Source organism: Pleurodeles waltl, chromosome 1_2 (assembly GCF_031143425.1).
Source record: "Pleurodeles waltl isolate 20211129_DDA chromosome 1_2, aPleWal1.hap1.20221129, whole genome shotgun sequence".
Taxonomy (NCBI): Eukaryota; Metazoa; Chordata; class Amphibia; order Caudata; family Salamandridae; genus Pleurodeles; species Pleurodeles waltl.
Window position 1 is genome coordinate 470,449,810 of NC_090437.1, and position 18,736 is coordinate 470,468,545.

General features: G+C 44.8%; 1 protein-coding gene across 1 annotated transcript in view; it reads right to left on the reverse strand.

Moving 5' to 3' along the window:
* The window catches only part of LPAR1 (lysophosphatidic acid receptor 1), a 214,141-nt gene that overhangs the window by 2,868 nt on the left and 192,537 nt on the right, over nucleotides 1-18,736 (reverse strand). The gene's annotated exons all lie outside the window — the stretch shown is intronic.

The following is an 18,736-nucleotide window of genomic DNA, read 5'->3' on the forward strand; positions in this document are numbered from 1 at the left end:
TGTGACAAGATGAGATGCAATGCATATAGATTATCTTATGTGGAGCGCCTGAAAATCCTGCATGAAGCTAGCATTCATGGACGTAATGCAGACAATCCTACCTGGTGATTGCACAAATTGAGAAATTTACCTTGTCAGAGACTTCAGAGGCGTCATGGCAAATCCATGCACCAGTTGTTAGAAGACACTATGAAGACACTTTGAGCTTAGGGTCAAAGATAATGAACTCTAAGTGTAAGAAAGAAGTGTTCTCATCCTGTAACAGAGATATATACATATAAGGTACATACTAGCTTAATGTGTTGTACTAAAAACTTGGGGGGGAGCTCCATGAAATAGAAATAATTAGCCCATTCAGCAGGAGAAATAAAATAAAGATGAACTATAAATTTACATAATTCCAGATAAACTACATGTTTTGTAATGATGAGAAGCCTTGGTTAAGAAAGAACAACTTTACAACATGATGTCGCTACATTTTGAATGACAATATATCAAATTTGGAGGACAAGCAATGATCTTAGAGGGCAATACAGAGAGAAGTAAGTTTTAATGTGGGGAGGTGTAGAATTTAATGAAAACCCTTTTAAGGGAGGGCCTAGAAGGAACTCTGCAAAGAGGTTTGTCCTGACTAGGACGAATGTTTTGATTATAATGGTATATTAAGCACAGGTGCACAGAATCCGTATTTCTGCAAGTAAAATACTATGCGTCATGGCTTTCACTCTGTTCTCTATGGGAAATGTACTCTGCATTTATATTACTATTTTTCAGGGGAAAATGCTAGTTATTTCATACACCTAAGTATTATAGGTCTGACTTGGAACATGGAACTTTCTGTGCATCATACTTTTCTGACAAAAACACCGTTCAAGCACATAATGGTTTTCACAAGACAGCTCAAAAGGGCTTGCACATCTTTGCGGAATGTGTGCAGCATTTCCTGGAGTGCACTGTTTTAGTCAGTGCTTAATTTGAGCTGATGGTTTCCGGTGCGGGCGCCGGCACTTAATTTTGAGGGCCAGCACTTATTTTTCTGCCTCAAGGATTTACTGCAAGCAAAAGACACATATGGGAAAGACTGAGGAAGAGAAAAATGAAAAAGCATCACAAAGTGAGAAAGCAGAAAGCTGCAAGAGTGAGCTGAAGGGCATGGAATGGCTGTAAGTAGATTTAAGAGTCTGTAATGGTTTTAGGATTACGCTGCCTCCGTATTCTGTGCTCGCAATTTTAATTGCGCAAGCTGCGTGTTTCAGATAAAAGCTTTGGGGACCAGCACGTTTTTATTTACAAATTAAGCACTGGTTTTATGGTCTCAGTGTGGACAATATGTAACATTCAATAGACGGTAAAACTATGCACACTTCGGTTCCGCCCGGTGTGATACCTAAACACTTTTTTTTTTGCTTTGAGGAGCTGCTTAGGTGTAGTCAGTGTTTAAGAAAATGGCCACCAGGAGCTTTGAGGGGACTGTTCATAAAGGCAGTATGTGAGGTCCCAAAGCAGGAAACAATGTTTGGAATTGCAGGTGTAAATAACAGAGGGACATGGAGCTCTTGAAAGTGAGCAATAGGAGTGACCACAGGATCAGAAAAACATTACAAAAGATGTTTGGTCTAATAATGTTTTCAAAAGCAACGTCGGCTCTACCACGGTCTGCTGTCTTGTCTAAGGTTCAGGACTGCTCATGAACCAAGTCTAGACTTACCCCACCTGACACAGTGAAAGTGCAAGGTAAAAGAAGGGAGAAAACAAATCTTGCAGAAAAGAAGAAACAACATGAGGGAGTTATGAAAAATGATTGCTTTATTTAAGCGACTTATATAGAAAGGTTGGGGCAGCAGACTGAGAGCATTCAAACAAGTGAGTAATAGGATGGAACAGTAGGGAAAAACACTAAAATGCAATAAAGAAACCTAAACAAAGTTTGTTAATTTAAACTTTTTGAAAGCATCGAATTTAATGAAATAGTGGATATTTTAACAGTATTTTAGCATTGTTCTAATTCTTTTTAGTTATGTGGTCTTTGAGTGACAACATACTTCCACAGACTTGCTGTGCTACTCACGTAGAATTTACGGTTAAAAAATGGCTCGATGACTTAAGGCTACAGTACTCATAAAGAAACTATGAAAGGCATAAGAGTTTGCTCCCTTGCTTGAGCACACCATTCTCCATACTGGGGAGCACACACTTCGAAATTAAACCGAACTCCAGATTCAGGATCGATCTCCAGCCATCGACAAAGTGAAACCACAACAAATGTAGGAAGTCACTGTGGAAATGCCATGGCAACAGCACTCTTGAAACGTGTAAGTGTGAGACATGTCTCATTGGGCCCAATGGAACGATCTTGAGGGAGAGGGCGAGAAATGATCAAGTCCGAAGCCAAAAGACACCTTGCCGCAAATGTTGGCAGCCGGGCTACATTTTCTGATCGAAGAAGAAATATTTCCCCTTGTACTGCTCTCTACATACACAGCCATCTAGTATTGTTTGCCCTTTATCTGCCCCTGCGCCTCATAACTTTCCATATCCTGATGCGTCATCACATTTCGCAGCACTATTTTCAAAGTAATGTCCTGTCGAATTGTTTTTATGAGCTGCAGGCTTTTTTAGAGTAATTTCCCACAAGTGTAATGTATTCAACATGCTGACAGGACTAGCATTGCCAGCGTTAGAGAAGCAGTCAATATCACAACGCACGCACACATTTACATACCATCAAGGAAAATAAATATGTGCCGATTCACAAACAGCCTCCAGAATAAAACTGCGACTACATTGGATTTTAAAGCAGATTCCGCTATTTTTCCCAGGTATCGATGAGTCGCAGACTCCCAGAAATAGTTCTGGAATTCTTTCTGAATTTCAAATTTCCCCCAGGAGAAAGCATCCTCTCATGAGCCCAATAGCAAGTGTGTTCTTCCTATACAGGTGCGTCAGCTATCGCTCAACTTTGTTTCTCCACGGGAAAAGAGTTTTAATGCAGAAACCACTTTCCCTGCACCTGCTCAAATTTTGGGGTTCCTCCTGTCTATTCTCACCCTATATAGGAATGTTTTCCTGCTATTCACTGCAGCAAATATCCAGGGAAAGGCAGAAGGTTGTTAATACCCTCACTCTCACAAGCTAGTGTGTGATCACCTACTTAAGTGGACATCACTACACCTCGGCATGTCCACAACCCACCCCTGTGGGCAGAGTGTTCACAAGTTAAAGAAATATACCACAGTGGCATAATTATGCGTGAGAATAAACCCGGTTAGGAGTAAACATTTTATCATTAACAAGCAGGAGTATATTTTCCAAAATTGAGGCACACAATCACCTTTGTGACTTAAGCAATGAATGATGATGAGCTTCAACTTGGCTTTTTTCCACTTCGTTCAGGTCGTAATTTTAAAATATGAATTTTCTTGTAAAAGACCTATTCTGAGCACACAAGGGAATTAATGTTTGAAGAGAAAAGGAAAACTGTGCCATTACTTTACTAAACAGCAGCATTGGTTACATTGTCACTCTCTATTGTAAACAGGCATACATTTTCATGCTCAGCTGCGTTTCACTGCAAATTTTCTTTTAAGGGTCTTAGACCTACAAGCTTTGCAAAACATTCCAGACAACAGAAGCTCCATTTTAGGTTGATCCTAATAAACAGAGCATGTGCTCTCTCTTGTGAGCCATACTGTGGCTTACCAAGAACACAGGGGAGGTTGGACCCTGCCCATTGCTACCCACTGGTTGGCTTTCATTGTCACACATTTGCCTTCTTCGTATTTGTGTCCCAGCCTGTTGATCTTATGTTTGTCCCTCCCATGGAGCACTGACTCTTTACAATCACTGATTTGGTGGCATTGCTGCTTTCACTGCTTGCTTGTTTCTTTTGTTAGAAGCACTCCACTAGAGTGTGTGTTTTCCAGCCGTCTCCCTCGTAGCCTTGCACGCCATGTTGCGTTCTACTGCCCAGCTTCTCTTCACCTCACTTTTGAACTTGCCTGTGTGCTTCTCCTCATTGATCCTTCCCACCTGTGTTGCTTTTCCCAAACCCTCATGTTGCTTTTGCAACCATGTGTCCCCTCCAGCCCCCTGCCCCTTTTTGTGTTCCCCCTCTATGTTGTTTCGGCATCCCTCAACCTCCTGTGTTGCTTCGCCGTTCGCTCCTCACCCCCATTGTTGCTTCGTCATTCCTTCCACCTCCCATGCTGGTTTCAGTCCCCTGTCCGCTCCAAAAAAAAAAAAAATCTTTTGCATATTCTATTTTCTTTTCTTTTTAGTTACCAATCCGAAAGAAGAAAAAAAAAACACCTGCACCCAGGATTTGTATTATTTACAAAACTACAGTCCTGTGGCATAAAGGCTGCTGTGCAGCATGGCTAAAAATCAATTGCAAAGAGAATAGAATAGGTCACAAAAGTGAGACCTAGGGGCTTTGCCAGTGCTTGTTCGGACTGACAAGCACATTTCTAGGACAAGTGAACAACATTGGGTGGAGCTGAAAAGAGATTGTAAAAGTCCCGGACTTACTGTGCTATTTATAAGCGTCTTTATTGCTTCTATTACTGAAATTGGAAAGGGCAGAAGAGGATCCGAAACAAAGAACAGTAAGTTTAGATGAATGATCATCCTTGGCGAGTTTTAGGGAAATGTCCAAACAAATAAAGAAGATGAAGTGCATGTTTAAAAAACGGGCTAAAGGATTTTTGTCAGCATTTGATTCTCTCACTTTATTTCACAATGCTTAGGAATATACCATTTATTTTTAAGCAATTAAAATTATCCCTGACAAAGGAGAAATAATTCCCACTCTTGGGAGAATTTTGGTAGGGTTGTTACACCATTCTCTAAGCATGTGCATTGTGCAAAGATGTAAGTTATCAGGACAGATACATCGGACATTTTTACAGTGCATATATTATTCCTCTATGCCAGTGGTCCCCAACCTGTGGTCCGGGGACCCCTGGGGGTCCACAAAGCCTTCTCAGGGGGTCCGCGAGAGCCTAGAAAATTAAAAAATATTAACAAATATTGACAAATTAGGTCCCCAGCTTCCAGTAATGACTCAGGCGGGGGTCCCGGGATGCCCATGATGATTCACTGGGGGTCCCTGGGTTCCATTAATGTTCAAGTGGGGGTCCACAGAAATCAAAAGGTTGGGAACCACTGCTCTATGCTACTTTATGAGCCAAAACTAGACAAAAAACAGATCTCTCCAGCAAATGAATTAACCACGAGCATCATCTCACTATTATTACCCCCCCTCAACCCGCCCCCTAAAAATTGCTGCCACACAAATGCCTCTGCAGCAGGTGCATAAGCCCCTTAAGAGATACAAAAAATGCAGGCTTGTTTGGCCAATTAAGTAAGCCAGAATTGATTTACTTGCACGTTTCTTCTTTTGCCAATTTTTTTGCGGCAGAGCGTCAAAAAACATGAATGTGTAAATCGACTGTCAGACTCTCATTTTATGACTCCGCCCTCGTGGCCCCATCCCCTTTCTGCTGCCACATCTTGGTCACTCCAGTTTAGGGATTCATCGAGTGATTCTTTCTAATTCCAGGACTGCCTATACCCACTCTCTAACGATTCACCCTTCAACCCTGTTTCCCAAATCCTCCAACATACTTTTCTAATCCGCCTTTCCCAAACTCTCTTGGCCATTCTCTAATAATCTGTATATTAATATATTAAATTATGCGTGTGAGTTCTTTTTCTATTTTTTTTTTTAACTGCATTCTAAAAACAAGTTTCCTTATTACTGCCTGGCGACCTTGGAAGTATACGATATTATTATCGTTTGCCTGCTATGTCTTGCCGTTTTGTAAGAAGACCACTTTATTAAAATCGCAGATTTATGATTTTCACTTCCTTTTTAAAACTCTTTTGTAAACAAGGGCCCGAGCTGGCAAGTTTCACTTTGGCTCGATGGATGCTGCACAAGTTAATAAAGGGGGAGAGTCTGGGATGGGCCTCAGCTGCAGGAACAATAAATTGTAATAAATTCTCTCAAGTCGGCAGGGAACCAGAGAGATAAGATAACAGGCTTCGGTGCTGAGACAGCCAACAGGAGCAACATTTTCAAAAGCTTGCTGCTATCCCGTCTCTTTCAAACAATGTTTCACAGCTGCTGCTGACTGGATGAAAAACCTCCCCACCTTTAACTGAAAAATAAATATGCAACGGGGGCAAAGATGCATTACCCTACATTCAGAAGCATTGCCTTCCTTGGTCGTGCATCATTTTATATAGAATGCCGAAGTAGCCCTTTTGTGAAACCGTAAGTTACAGAGTAGAAAAAATGTGAACATTAATGCAAATATACATCTTGGAAAAAACAAGCCTCCTACCTGAGTGTAAGAGATCTTCAAAACTGACTACGCGAAGTGCACTGTTGCTCTTTACAAAAACCAAGCTGCTGTCATTTCCTCGGTGTACTTTCTGGCAACTACAGAGGTCAGAAGCCGAGACCGTGTGGACAAAATAACCCCGAAGAGGCTTCATCTCGACAGCTTTACAGCGCCGAAAGCCCGAATGGCTGTGAAGCAGAGGTTTCTTTTTTTTTCAGGGGTGATTAAAGTCTGGAACACTCGGGCTTGTTAAAGTGGATTTCGGCTGCAAGTGCTCTCCCACCTGCCAGGCTGACCCAGGCGCTGGCTCACATTCCGGCAGGGCTCGCGCCGCTTTAAGCCCTTCTTAGTTCAACTACATTCCGCACACAGCGGGGGCTCCGCCAGGTTGCAAGGTGGGCTGTAATGTTATTTTACACCTCTTCCTTTGCAAGAACTTGGACTTAAACGAGGAGAAGAAAACAATTACCCTCGCAAGTGCTCTTCAATATGCATGCATGAGTATTACACAAATAATAGTAATATTACATACACTGGTGCACACTTTAAATATACAATAATAACCAGATGGCAATTATCCAATTACAATATTCTGCGGGAAAAGAGATGAGTGGACACAAAGGGCGTTCTCATGAATTTAAATTCAGAGCACTTTAAACACTGTGACTAGTGCCCGTCCCTGGGGGTGCCGAAATCACCAAATCGTCTTCAATACAGACGCGTGTGGCTGAGGTGAAAAGGACCGGGCCTAACTGGGGGTGGACTGGGCAGGCCTCGCACCGCTCTGGGCGAGAGTACATGGGTCAGTAGGCTGCAGGTGCTTTAGAAAGAGGGCCCGGGAAGGGATTGAAAAGGCTTTCACAGATCTTCAAAGGTGCTCCTGCGTTGAAAGAAGCATCGCGCTCCACTGAGATTCGTGTGTATTCGGTGCAAGGATTCACTGTCACGACCCTGCCACCGAAGGGCATCCTGGGTATTACTGAGCTAACTGCGTTGCCAACATGTTAGGAAGACCTCGATTCCTATAAGTACAGATTTGCAGCATTTGCTTCTGCAGTGCTAGTTGGTAATTCTCACCGGTGCAACATAAAAAAGTCAAACCCATTGAAGGACGTCCCTATTAGGTGCTCATTATATGTGGCAATACCACAACGAATAAACTGAAATACCAGAGACTGACCCCTTCTATGCCCGAGGTAAGATTTCAAACGCCCTGTGGTAACCAACACCACCCCCTTTATAGGAGAATCGTGGCATGATCCACTGGCAACTGAATGAATGTGAGGGTCTAGGAAAGGAAGGGCGTAATCTTGCTGAACGATGTCAAGGATGCCTCAGTGCATTGTAATTGTGCACCAATGTGGGAGGCAACGCTGAAATTGGCCTCCTATAGGCCCCGAATGTTTTTTTTTAAAGGGAAGCTAAAGAGATTTTGCGGTGGTGCAAGAAACAGAGGACGATTGCAGTTTCTGGTGCTCTTTCCCTCTGCCACCACCCTTACCTCCTCAGCGACTAATAGCTAGAACTAGCTTTTAGGACAGGCTGAAGGGGGCTGTCTCTGGCAACATGCAAAGCCTCTTGAGTTCCCAGTGAGCTTCTTATACCGCTGATGGAATTGGCAAGCAAAGGAAAATAAGCCTAGGGTACGAGCTATAGCTCTGCTGACCTTAAACTTTTCGAGAGCTGCATCTGCTTTCTCATCAAACAGACTAGCTCCATCAACAGGGATATCTACGACAGAGGGTTCAACAACACCAGAAAACCCTATGAAGCACATTCAAGCCTGGTGTCTGAGGACAATGCTAGTACCAACAGCACAAGCAACCAAACTTGTAGCATTTAGACAAGGCTGTAATATATATTTTGACACATCCTCACCATCCTGTACTATCGAGCAAAGGAATTTCTTAAGTCTTCAGGGAACGAGTTAACACCTCAGTTGCCATGCCCTAAAGGACAGGGCCATAGTGGCCAATGAGACAAACAGATTTTAAGGAGTGAAGTGCTAGACTAGCTGATAAAAAGACCTGCTTGCATGAAGCATGCATTCTTGTATTTGTTTAGGGGTTTTTTCTGGTGGCCAGTAAGAAAAGATTTTGGGTAAATTTGCTAAAGCTCTCGGGAGTAGGACGCTTCATAGGGAACATGGGATCACTTGGCACAGGTCTGAGTCATTTTGCAATATGGCAACTTACTGATAGGGTAGAGCAAGTATCAGTCCAGACTGACATGATGGACTCTGTCAGTGCTTCATTAAAGGCCTAGAAAGCCTTGGAAGTGGAAGCAGAGTATGTACAATTTTGGTTAGGTTAGAATTTGTCTTTACCTTGGTGAGTTGGAAACACAGTGCAGCTGACGCCCTACAAACTACCACCACAAAAGAAGCACTCTCTTATGTTGGGAGCACTAGGGGTAAATTGAATTCTGTCCCTGGTGAGGTATCCAAGCCACTGTCATTTTGAAGCCCAAGACGTAAGTCAGCTACAGTGTAATAAGGAGGAATATGAGCTGCCTCTTCATAAACATGTTCATTAAGCAGAACACGCTCAAGGCTTTGAAGAGCATTCGAATCTGAGTGGAGGCCTCCATCTTTCAAATATATTGCTGCTTGACGCAAGGGGAGAACAAGGGAATCTTCCTCAAACTGAAGTTTGGCTTTGTCAAAGGTGTAAGTTGGCGAAGGGGTGAGTTATTTCCAAAGTCAACTCCAGATTGGAAATTGGAGTCTGATCTAGCACTGGTCAGGAGCAGCTCGCGGAAGGAGTGGGGTGGCACCGGGGACTCAGGGGGGATAAGCATTAATTTTATTAAATTAAAAATAACAAACACTTACTTTCTCCACCACTGCGCCGCTCCTCTGCTGCAGACAGGCACAGGGTCCCAGCCCGTCCTGTGGCCAGTCCTGATGCTGCTCAGCGCAGTCTCAGGATTGGCTGGGAGCGCCCAGCCAGGGCGCTCCCAGGCAGACTGGGACCCTGAGCAAGCTCTCTCTCCAGAGAGCACACTGCGCATGTATGTTTGGCTGGCCCGAAATGGCCAGCCAAACATACATGCGCACAGCACTCCCCCTCACTGCTTGTCACCCCTGTGGCCCTGCCCCTTTAAAAGAAAACGATAATAAAAAAAGTTTATTATTGTTTAAAGGTTTTGCAGCTGCCGCTGCTGGCGGGGTGGGGGGCAACGCTCCTCCGCCCTAATGGAGGAGCCATCCCTGGCATTGGTGCCAGCATAGCAGGGAGCTGTGCTAGTGGTGAAATAACTGGCTGGGCCTGTGGTGCTGGAGTGAAGCCACTTCCCAGTGTCAAATGTGCAGCAGGCCAGTTTCGTTAGTCAATGGGAGGGGAAGGCGGGCCCAATGAAGGAAGTCTGACTGGAGGCACCAATGGATCTGTAGAGCCTGAAGGCTCACTAGAGGAATCAGGAACCCTCTTGAAGAGTTGCAAAATGGACTCTTTGAAAGTCAATGATGGATCAGGGAACTTGAGGTGCATCGACTCCATATTGTGCCACAGATCCAAGTTAGACTTTGAAGCTGGTGTTGGGTTCTTTGAATGTAAACTATGGGATCTGTCCATGGAAAAGCAGGATGTAGATGTTGAAGCCTTCAGTTGCTTTTCTTGCATTTTGTTTCTTTGAAGTTATCAGTGACTTCAATTTGGGCTAACCTGAAGATGGAGATCCAGACTGGGCGTGACCCAGTGACTGGGAGTAAAGCCAATGCCATTTCTTCTGCACACTGACAAAGTTTGGCTTTGTACTCCATGGTGGTCTGTGGATGCATCAGGTTGCATCCGTCATATGACTCTGAGTCACACTTGGTGATGGGGAACCAAAAACAGAACAGGTACGAGACAGACATCTGCTTGCGACACATGCATCATGGCTTGAACCCTGTTGTTTTTGTGGCCAACATCTCTGCCCACTGCCACAAAGTTAGGAACAAACTTCAGTAAAACAAACTGGTCACATTAGAGTGCCAGATCCGCATCTATAGGTGGAAAAAAAGGAACTGAGGAAGGGTCGTGCCAACATATGCTAATGTTGTCATGCATAAAGGCAGGACGGAATTAAGATGGAGGCCAATGGTGTAGCTGCCAGCATGCACGAGCCTTTGCAAGAGTTTTCGGGATCTAGTATGGTGTTTGGGGAGGCACACAAGGTGAGGAATCTGCGATTAGAGGTGTCCATTATAACACCACGTAGCAGTAAGTCTGAATTTGAGGTAACACTTTGGAGTGCAAAACTCAGAATGATGTAGCTCTCCCTGTCCATTTTACAGCACAAAAATTGTGCAAGGAATAAAACTGTAATGTGGTCATTACACCAAAAGTTGGCATCTCAGATTTGGCGCAAACTCTGGTTTATGTTTGCATAGGGATTTCCACAGGACACAAGCGAGGCCCTTAGTGACAGTTCTTCTGCAGGTCAATGCCCACTGCGTGGTAGTCAGGGCCTCTGTGACATGGAATATTGGCGATGTTGACAAATTGGCTTTGACAGACTAATGCTAAACACAAGTGAGAGCTACGTAATCTGTGCAGCCGACAGTTCTGAGAGTGTAAAAAAATATATATGTACTTTGACTAGAAGCTACTTCCTTCAATACCTACTGAGTCTGTTAGCTAGCAGATCTTGTTTCGGGGGACCAGACAGGACTGTAGCACCATCTTGTTATCCTGACTCAGAAGCCGCCACATCTAGATTTGTTTTCCAACCAAGGCACTTCACTTTCCACTCTGGAGCAAGGTGACAAAACACAGAACGCACTGCACAAGGAGCAGACTTTAATCTGCCAGATGTTGGCTTCCTGTGTCCTCTCAGACCCTTGAAGTCGAGGACATCTGGTTCACATACAGCCTAGCCGTGCGCCTATCCATATCAGCAACACGACGCCATGTTTTCCCTCCAGAATCTCTGGAGACTGCCCAGTGAGTGGCATTAGCAGTCTTTGATGCAAACACTGAGGGCATTCCAGGAGAACATACGTTCGTTCCGCTGAAAGACAAACGAAAACGAGGACTGATTTTTTTAGCGCGATGAAAGAAATATTTTGTCAATGTAATTTGTGGGATTGCAGGGGAAAGGCATAGGGCAGGCCCCTGTAGCGCAGGGGATAAAACCTTCAAGGGGCCCCATTCAGCCCAAGGTCACGGATGTTTGTGAGATATGGGAGACTCGGCGGGCCCGCATCATATTCTGCAGAGGGACCCCATCATTTTGCTTCAGGATACTGAGCGTGAGGCGGTGTTCAGGTAAGCCTTGTAGCCAACAAAATGATAGAGCCATTTGTATAAACACACAATGCCATGAGATGCTCAAGCCTTGAATAAGATAGGGAAAGCTAAACGAAAGAGGGTGCAGATGTACACACAAAATCTTTAATTAATTCACCGGTCAATCGTTTTTTAATAGAGAGAGCCACGTGCGCTTACATATAGAGCCCTACAGTGACAAAACCTAAGAACTCATTGAAAGGAGGGTGCAAACAAAAGGAAGGTAAAAAAAGCTGTAAAAATCCAATATGAAGCACATAAGGAAAACAAACGAGGATCTGAGGGAAAAAAAGCAAAGTGTGAAAGCAGAAGAAAGCTGATAAAGGAAGAAATCGAAGGAAGGGAAGACGATGCCAGTCGGTATGAGAGAGGGGGACGAAGCCAGTTACCACGGCCAGATATTATCCGTGTAGCTGCAATAAAGTGTTTGCTAAGACGAATGCCTTTCCGCTCTTGCCAGAAAAATAAGTATTCCTTGTTCCCTAGACATCGCAAGGGTGTTCTTGTCCGCAGTCTTACCAAGTAGTACAATAAAATACTGACAGTCTTAAAAAGCCCTTATTACAACAGCTCTCCTGTTTACTAGTGATGTAAATACCACATTACACTAATACCCAACTCATTTATACTCAAGTTATACCTCAGAAGATGGGATGAGTCATTCCTGCAAGACTTTGAACCAGTGACCTGCAGACAGATCTCAGCAGTGAAAGGCCAACTCGGTGTAACAGCTTACTGTTGTTAATGCTGTGGTTCCAATACACTAGAAAACCAAACCATTTCAAGTTGAAGGAAAGGCTAATCCATGCAAATCCCACTGATAAGGTACTTATGAGCAGATGAATGCATCACTTGGGGAAGGAAAGGATCATTTCAACTTGAAGCTGAGGATAATGAAACAGTATGTTTATTTCGATTTGGTAAGTCTCCAGGGAAAGTGTCTGAAATCTAAAATGTGGCATCTATTGATATGATTTATGCTTTTAGTCATACAGTAAGTTTTATGTTTTGAGTGTGCATCATTCTCGGCCAATTTATAAGGGTTCTAAACTGGAGGCACATGCATAACTTGCCCATTCTTTAACATAGAGCATTCTCACATTACCAACCACAGATGTAACACAGGTCTCGTTAACAATCTTTGGGAAATTGGTATTTCAATATAGTCTTTTTTGTCCTATGTTTAAAAGAGAAACAGCTACATTGCACATGTAGAGAGAGTGATACTGAACAACTCTCAACAGTAACTAATGTGATTAGAGGAAGAAGAGTTACTACACTGGCAGACATAACAAGAAAAAAGTGAAGGTGGAATGGGCCAGAGTGATTCCAGGCGAGCCACGGTTGCGAAGTGTCTGAGAACTGTTTATTCAAATCAAGGTTAGAGATGGGAGCACAGGTTGGTGCCCAAAATTAGGAAAACTTCTTGGGAAAGTGACTCACTCTCCATCTAGCCTTATCTGGATTGTTATAGTGAGTCAAACACATGCCTGGGTGTTTTAAACTTTCAGGCAACCTCAGATGTATGTACATCAGGTGAACCACTAATATATCAGTAAACATTTCTCTAAACAGAGGTTATGAGAACATTCTTCGAATTGATGAGGTTGGGCCACTTACTCTAAACCAGGTCTCTTTAATTGTACAGCAAGGCTCCTTTATTAGAGAAGGTTCTCCAGTTGAAAATCTGGATTTACATTTCATCTTTTCACGCAAGACCTTATTGGGCAATCTGAAAGCATAAGCCGATTGTGGGCTTGGACACAGACTGGATGCTTCAAGCATGAAGCACATGTGAACCGTATCACTCCTGTGAAGGGTTGGGGTTTTCCTCCATGTGAGCAGCACACTTTGTTTCTAGCCCTGGGCTCTCCTTCAACATACCTTCATTTGATGCATTACTTCAATTGCTTTGCATTAAAAATAAAAAATAACACATCCAAGAATGTGGGTATTACTTGCACAAAGACGAGAAAGTAAAGTGTCAGGGACTAACATCATGGGACGACTTGCCAGTCTTACATCTTGAGTCATTTTCGGGAATTCCCAGTGGGCACTTGATTCTGGCTAAAGTTGATGGTTTGAGGTAATGAGGAATGAGGAAATATATTTGAGGAAACAAAGGGTGACAGTAAGCCTGCGAAAAAAGGAGAAGTGGTCCTGTTTAGCTCTCTCTGCACCAGAGGCTGCAGCATTTTGAGATCCTGAGGTGTCTTATGCACTTTGTTTGAGAGCCTAACATGACAATTCCTACATTGTGAGGAAGAAGAGCTACCTGAAATATGACGGGATTGTGGTACTTTCAAATTCATGTACAGATGTTGCATCCTTGAGCCAGGGGCAGACTACTCATGTAAGAACAATATAAGAACATTTTCTTAACTGCAAAACAGAAAACACCTTTTGGCTCAATGCAAATGCATGTTTTGTATATGAGGGGATTTAGGTATTTCTGTGCGGCAAATTAATGCAATATTTTGAGTACTCTGCACAGGCAGATAAGTGTTGCACTTTGAGTAGACACCTAAATTCCCTTTCACAGGCTACCAGTGTCTGTCTTTGATAATCATTAGGATCCTCTAATTTGAATGGAGTCTCAAATCTGGGAAGCGGATTTGTTTTCTACCACAGCAGTAACATTTGGTACCAATCCTCAGAATCCCACGTTCTTGGAATTTTACACCGTAGGATCTCTACACCAAGCATCACTACAGTGGTTGAAGCATTCCAAACGCAACTATCAAATGTGTTCTACCGTGGAATCTTTTCGAGAATATTCTGCGCTGACACGTGTTTAAACAAGTAAAAACGAACAGTTCGGGTGGGGACATGTACATGAAAAACGTGCTAGAGTCGTGAGAACACAAAAGCCATCTTTTCTAGTCCGGATAAGCTCAGCGGGGTGCTAGTGTGTGCAACCGGTTGATATAGGAACATCGTACATATGGGATTCTCTCAGATCTGTAATACACACAAAGTGGACTTCGGGTCAGTGCACCCCTATCATAAAGTAGGATTAAGGCAAACCATAGTTTCTGTGGCATAAGGCCAGCACTGCAGGGGCACCCGAGAACTCTCAATCTACTGGTGAGTTCGTTCCTGTGGTCTCATTTCTGGGCGGCCGGTCACCACATCGCAGCCGGGCCTTGGTAATGGCCAATGTTTCCGCGCTGGCCCCTCCCGTTTTCAAAAGCTCTCTCAGCCAACACTTCGTGTAAGGCACGGGACAGGCCTTCCACGACATTGCTACTGGACTTCCAAAGAGTTCTAGGGAGGGCAAGGTCTATAAATCTTCGAGTTTTCCTGGCTCACGGTCCTATGCGCAGAAGGGAGAACTCGGGTGTAAGTGGTATTATGCGGTCCACAACGTGTTATAAATGCTTCAGCTTTACAACGAGGAAAGCGTTCACTCTATGCAAAATAAGCATGAAAATAACGCGATATGCTTATTTGCGACTCTCTAGGCCGATGCCAGGATTCACCACTAGGTGTCACACGAGGAACAAACTCAACATGCATGCTGCTGAAGAGAAAAGAAAAAAAAAAACGAGCAAGACACGGACATTTGAAGCAGCCTAAGATGCTTTTCTCATCAGCGGAGAAAGAAAACAGAAGCGGTATGATGTTTCACATTACTTTGCAGCGAACAGTGAAACGGTTGTATCCATTCCTCGAGTCAGCTCTGTGACCACGGACTCCTTTTCGAGGATTGTGTAAGGTTGGTTGCAAAATATATCTCACGAAAGACTCGACTTTCCAGGTCAAAGTGTTTTTGCCAATTTTCTACTTTCTTTGTTCTGACAATTTTAAGGAGACCATCCAGTGTACAGGATTTTACAGTTGTCTTTCCCTAGTCCTTTTCATCCAACAGTCACCAACAACGGGCGATCCAAAGTTCCTCCGTTTGGTACAGCATTCGCCTCATCGATAGCCACGCTGGGCACTGCCATCCCACGCAGACATGCAGGCTCCAGCTCACCACGTGCATAGCTACATGCTCGTTCTGTGATAACCGTACAACGGAATACACATAGGTGTGTATTACAGCTACACCACGTCCAGGGTGGGAAAAGGTATTCTTCTGATTTCCACAGTCCCAAACCTTTCCACATTTTCGAGAAGGGCGGTGTTGTGCCAAGAAAAACTAGTCCCATCTCCCTCTGCGAGACAGCGGGCAGAATGGAGCAAGAAAAGGAAATGGGAAACTCCAGGGCTTGGAATTGGGGCTCTCCTGAAGAGGGATTATGATGAATATACGGAAAATACCTTAACTGTGAGGTGAACTTGTGAACGGTGTTGTAGAGAGGAGGGGGTCCAGGGCCCTTCATGACAGTGCGGGCTCGAAGCGGCCTCGGGGACGCCTGCCAGCGATACACACACTGCACTTAAGTGTGTGGATCGAAAAGCCACGAGCGGCTTTGCGCTCCGCTTTATTTATAACCTCGGCCCTTGGCGCACAAAACAGCAACAACGTATGGGAGAACCAGGGTGACTCTCTACGCCTCCCCCTTGTTTTAAATACAACAAACATCCCGTCGGCCTGAGCCCGTGTGAGCGAAAACAACTATCATGGGCAAAACCAAACATTCCTAGCTGGCAAATGTAGTCTTAGCAGCTGGCTGGGAGGTGGATTGGGCCACAACCCATACGCCTGGCTTCTGCTGCGGTCTCCTTCTCGCACATCACCAGGACTTTGCTGTCTGTAACGGTGACTCTCCTACTCTGCCCACGGTTGGGAGCACTGGGTCCGCCGGATTATTCATGGAGTTGCGCCCACTCCTCCTTCCTCTCCTTTGCCAGCTGCATCGTCCCTCTCACCAGCTGGGATAGCACGTTTGAGCCACGCAATGTTCCTTGTCCCTGTTCTTCCGCCTCTCTGAATGGTGACCATAGTCCCAGCCATTTTTTAGACTTCCCACACCTCAGGTTCCTATAGAGTCTGAAACTTCCACCTCGGGTGTCTATCCTTCATCACCACCTGGCCCCTAACTTGAAGGTCCAAGACCTTGACTTTCAGGGCCTCGCTGGCCGTTGCGTTGGTCATCTTTCACTGCTGCTGTGACCTTTCCACATCCAAATGTTTAGGTTGCCAACTGGCATCAGCTAGAATGCAGTCTCTCGGGGTTTGCTCGAACATTAAAGCTGCCGGTACACATCCTGTGGTGCTGTGTGGTGTCTGTCGATACGCTCTCAGGAATCAATGGAGGAACCACTCCAGGATTTTCCCTTGGTCTTTCCCTATCCTCAGTGCCCGATTCAGAGTCCTCATGAACCTTTCAACAGTGATCCGTCTGTCTGGGATGGCAAAGGAGGCCAAATAATCTTGAAATTCTTGGCCATGGAGGGGAGGGTCATTGTCAGTCCTGATCTCCTTAGGCAGGCCTAGTAGGGCAAAAGTATTTTCCAACACTAGATTGACATGCTCGAACTCTGTCGACGTCACCAGCTTGACTATGGGGAATCTAGTGCAGGAATCAATCAGTACGGCGATCAGGTGGCCGTCTGGGAAACTCCCAAAGTCCATGCTTAGCCGAGTCCAAGGCTGGGTACTGGGCTTTTCTGTGTGAACTGGGGTTGGAGGTTGGTCAGCAGCTGTTATTATGCAGGAATGACACCTGCTTCACTTGCTCTTCCACCAGAGCATCCATCCCAGGGAACAACACTTCGCTTCGGAGGCACTCTTTGGTTTTTGCCGTCCCTGGGTGCCCTTGATGTGCTAGCTCAACTACACGGTCCCAGAGGTGGCAAGGTATCACAATCTTCTGCCCTCTGAGTAGGAGACCGTACAGCTCACTCCTCACCTTCTACATCGGTTGTCTCATGTGGCACTCGTCGGGAGTAAGTGTTTTGGATCCTTCCAGGAACCGGTGCCATTGTCTCTTTGATAGTGCCTCCTTGGCCTTCTGGAGGCCAATATCATCTCATTTGGCTTCTGCGATTTCCGTCACTGTCAGTGCCAGACATGGCATCTGCACAACCATATGTACAAAGCATTAGGTCCTCTCTTCATCCTCATCAGTCTCCATCGTTGTAGGTGGCTGGGGGTGCTGTGACAGTCAGTCAGCCGGGTTGTTGGCACCCGGACGATACATGGCTTGGAACCTGTATTGCTGCAGCAGCACAGCCCATCACTCGATCCTTGGCGGTGCAAGCCGGGCAGTGCCCGCAAAGAGGGAGTCCAACGGTTTGTGGTCACTGACCACCCGGAACTCCTGCCCGCACAAGTACTTGTGGGAATCTTGGCATGCCCACCAGATTGCTAGGGACTCTCTATCTGGGAATACCTTGTTTTGATGGCTGACAGGGCCCGGCTCGCATAGGCCATGGCTACTCACTCTTGGTCCCGCCTCTCTTGAAGTAGGACTGCTCTGAGCCCGACCAGGCTAGAATCTACCACTACCTCTGTTTCTCTGTGTGGGTGGAAGTAAGCCATCATGGTTTTGTCCAGGAAGGCTTTCTTGATGGATCTGAAGGCTTTGTATGCCTTAGTACTCCACTCCCACTTAGCATCGGCTCAGGTGAGGTGTTGGAGGGGGTTCCACCATGGTTGCCAAATTGGGAATAAATCTCCTGCAGTATGTTGCTATACCCAGGAAACTTCTCTCCTCAGTGGGATTTTGCAGGACTGGGGTGTTCCTGATTGTTTTGGCTTTTTGTCTACCTGCAGTCTGTCTTCGAAAAGACATACCTAAAATAGTCCATAAAATTCCTGTATGTTGGAAAGTGGATTATTGGTAAGGGCAAGTAAGTACCTACACTTAGCAATAGGCTACTAACCCCCACCAGATCCAGTTAGGTCTCAATAAATTAATCCCAGCTCAACCCTTGGTATCTTGGCAATGAGCGACAAGGCTTATTTAGGAGACAGGTGTGTAAAGCATTAAAAAAAAAAAATCACAAAACAGTAAATAAGTAATACACAGAATACAATAAAAATCCAACACCAGTTTATGAAAATAATTTATAGTTTTATCTTTAAAATGACACCAAAATGATAAAAATTGGATAAGGGAAACCGGAGATATGAATTGTAAAAGAATGAATGTTTTCTAGCGCATAGAAACTAAAAGCGCCAAACTGGTCAACTGGTCAACTGGTCACACTCGACTGGGGCAA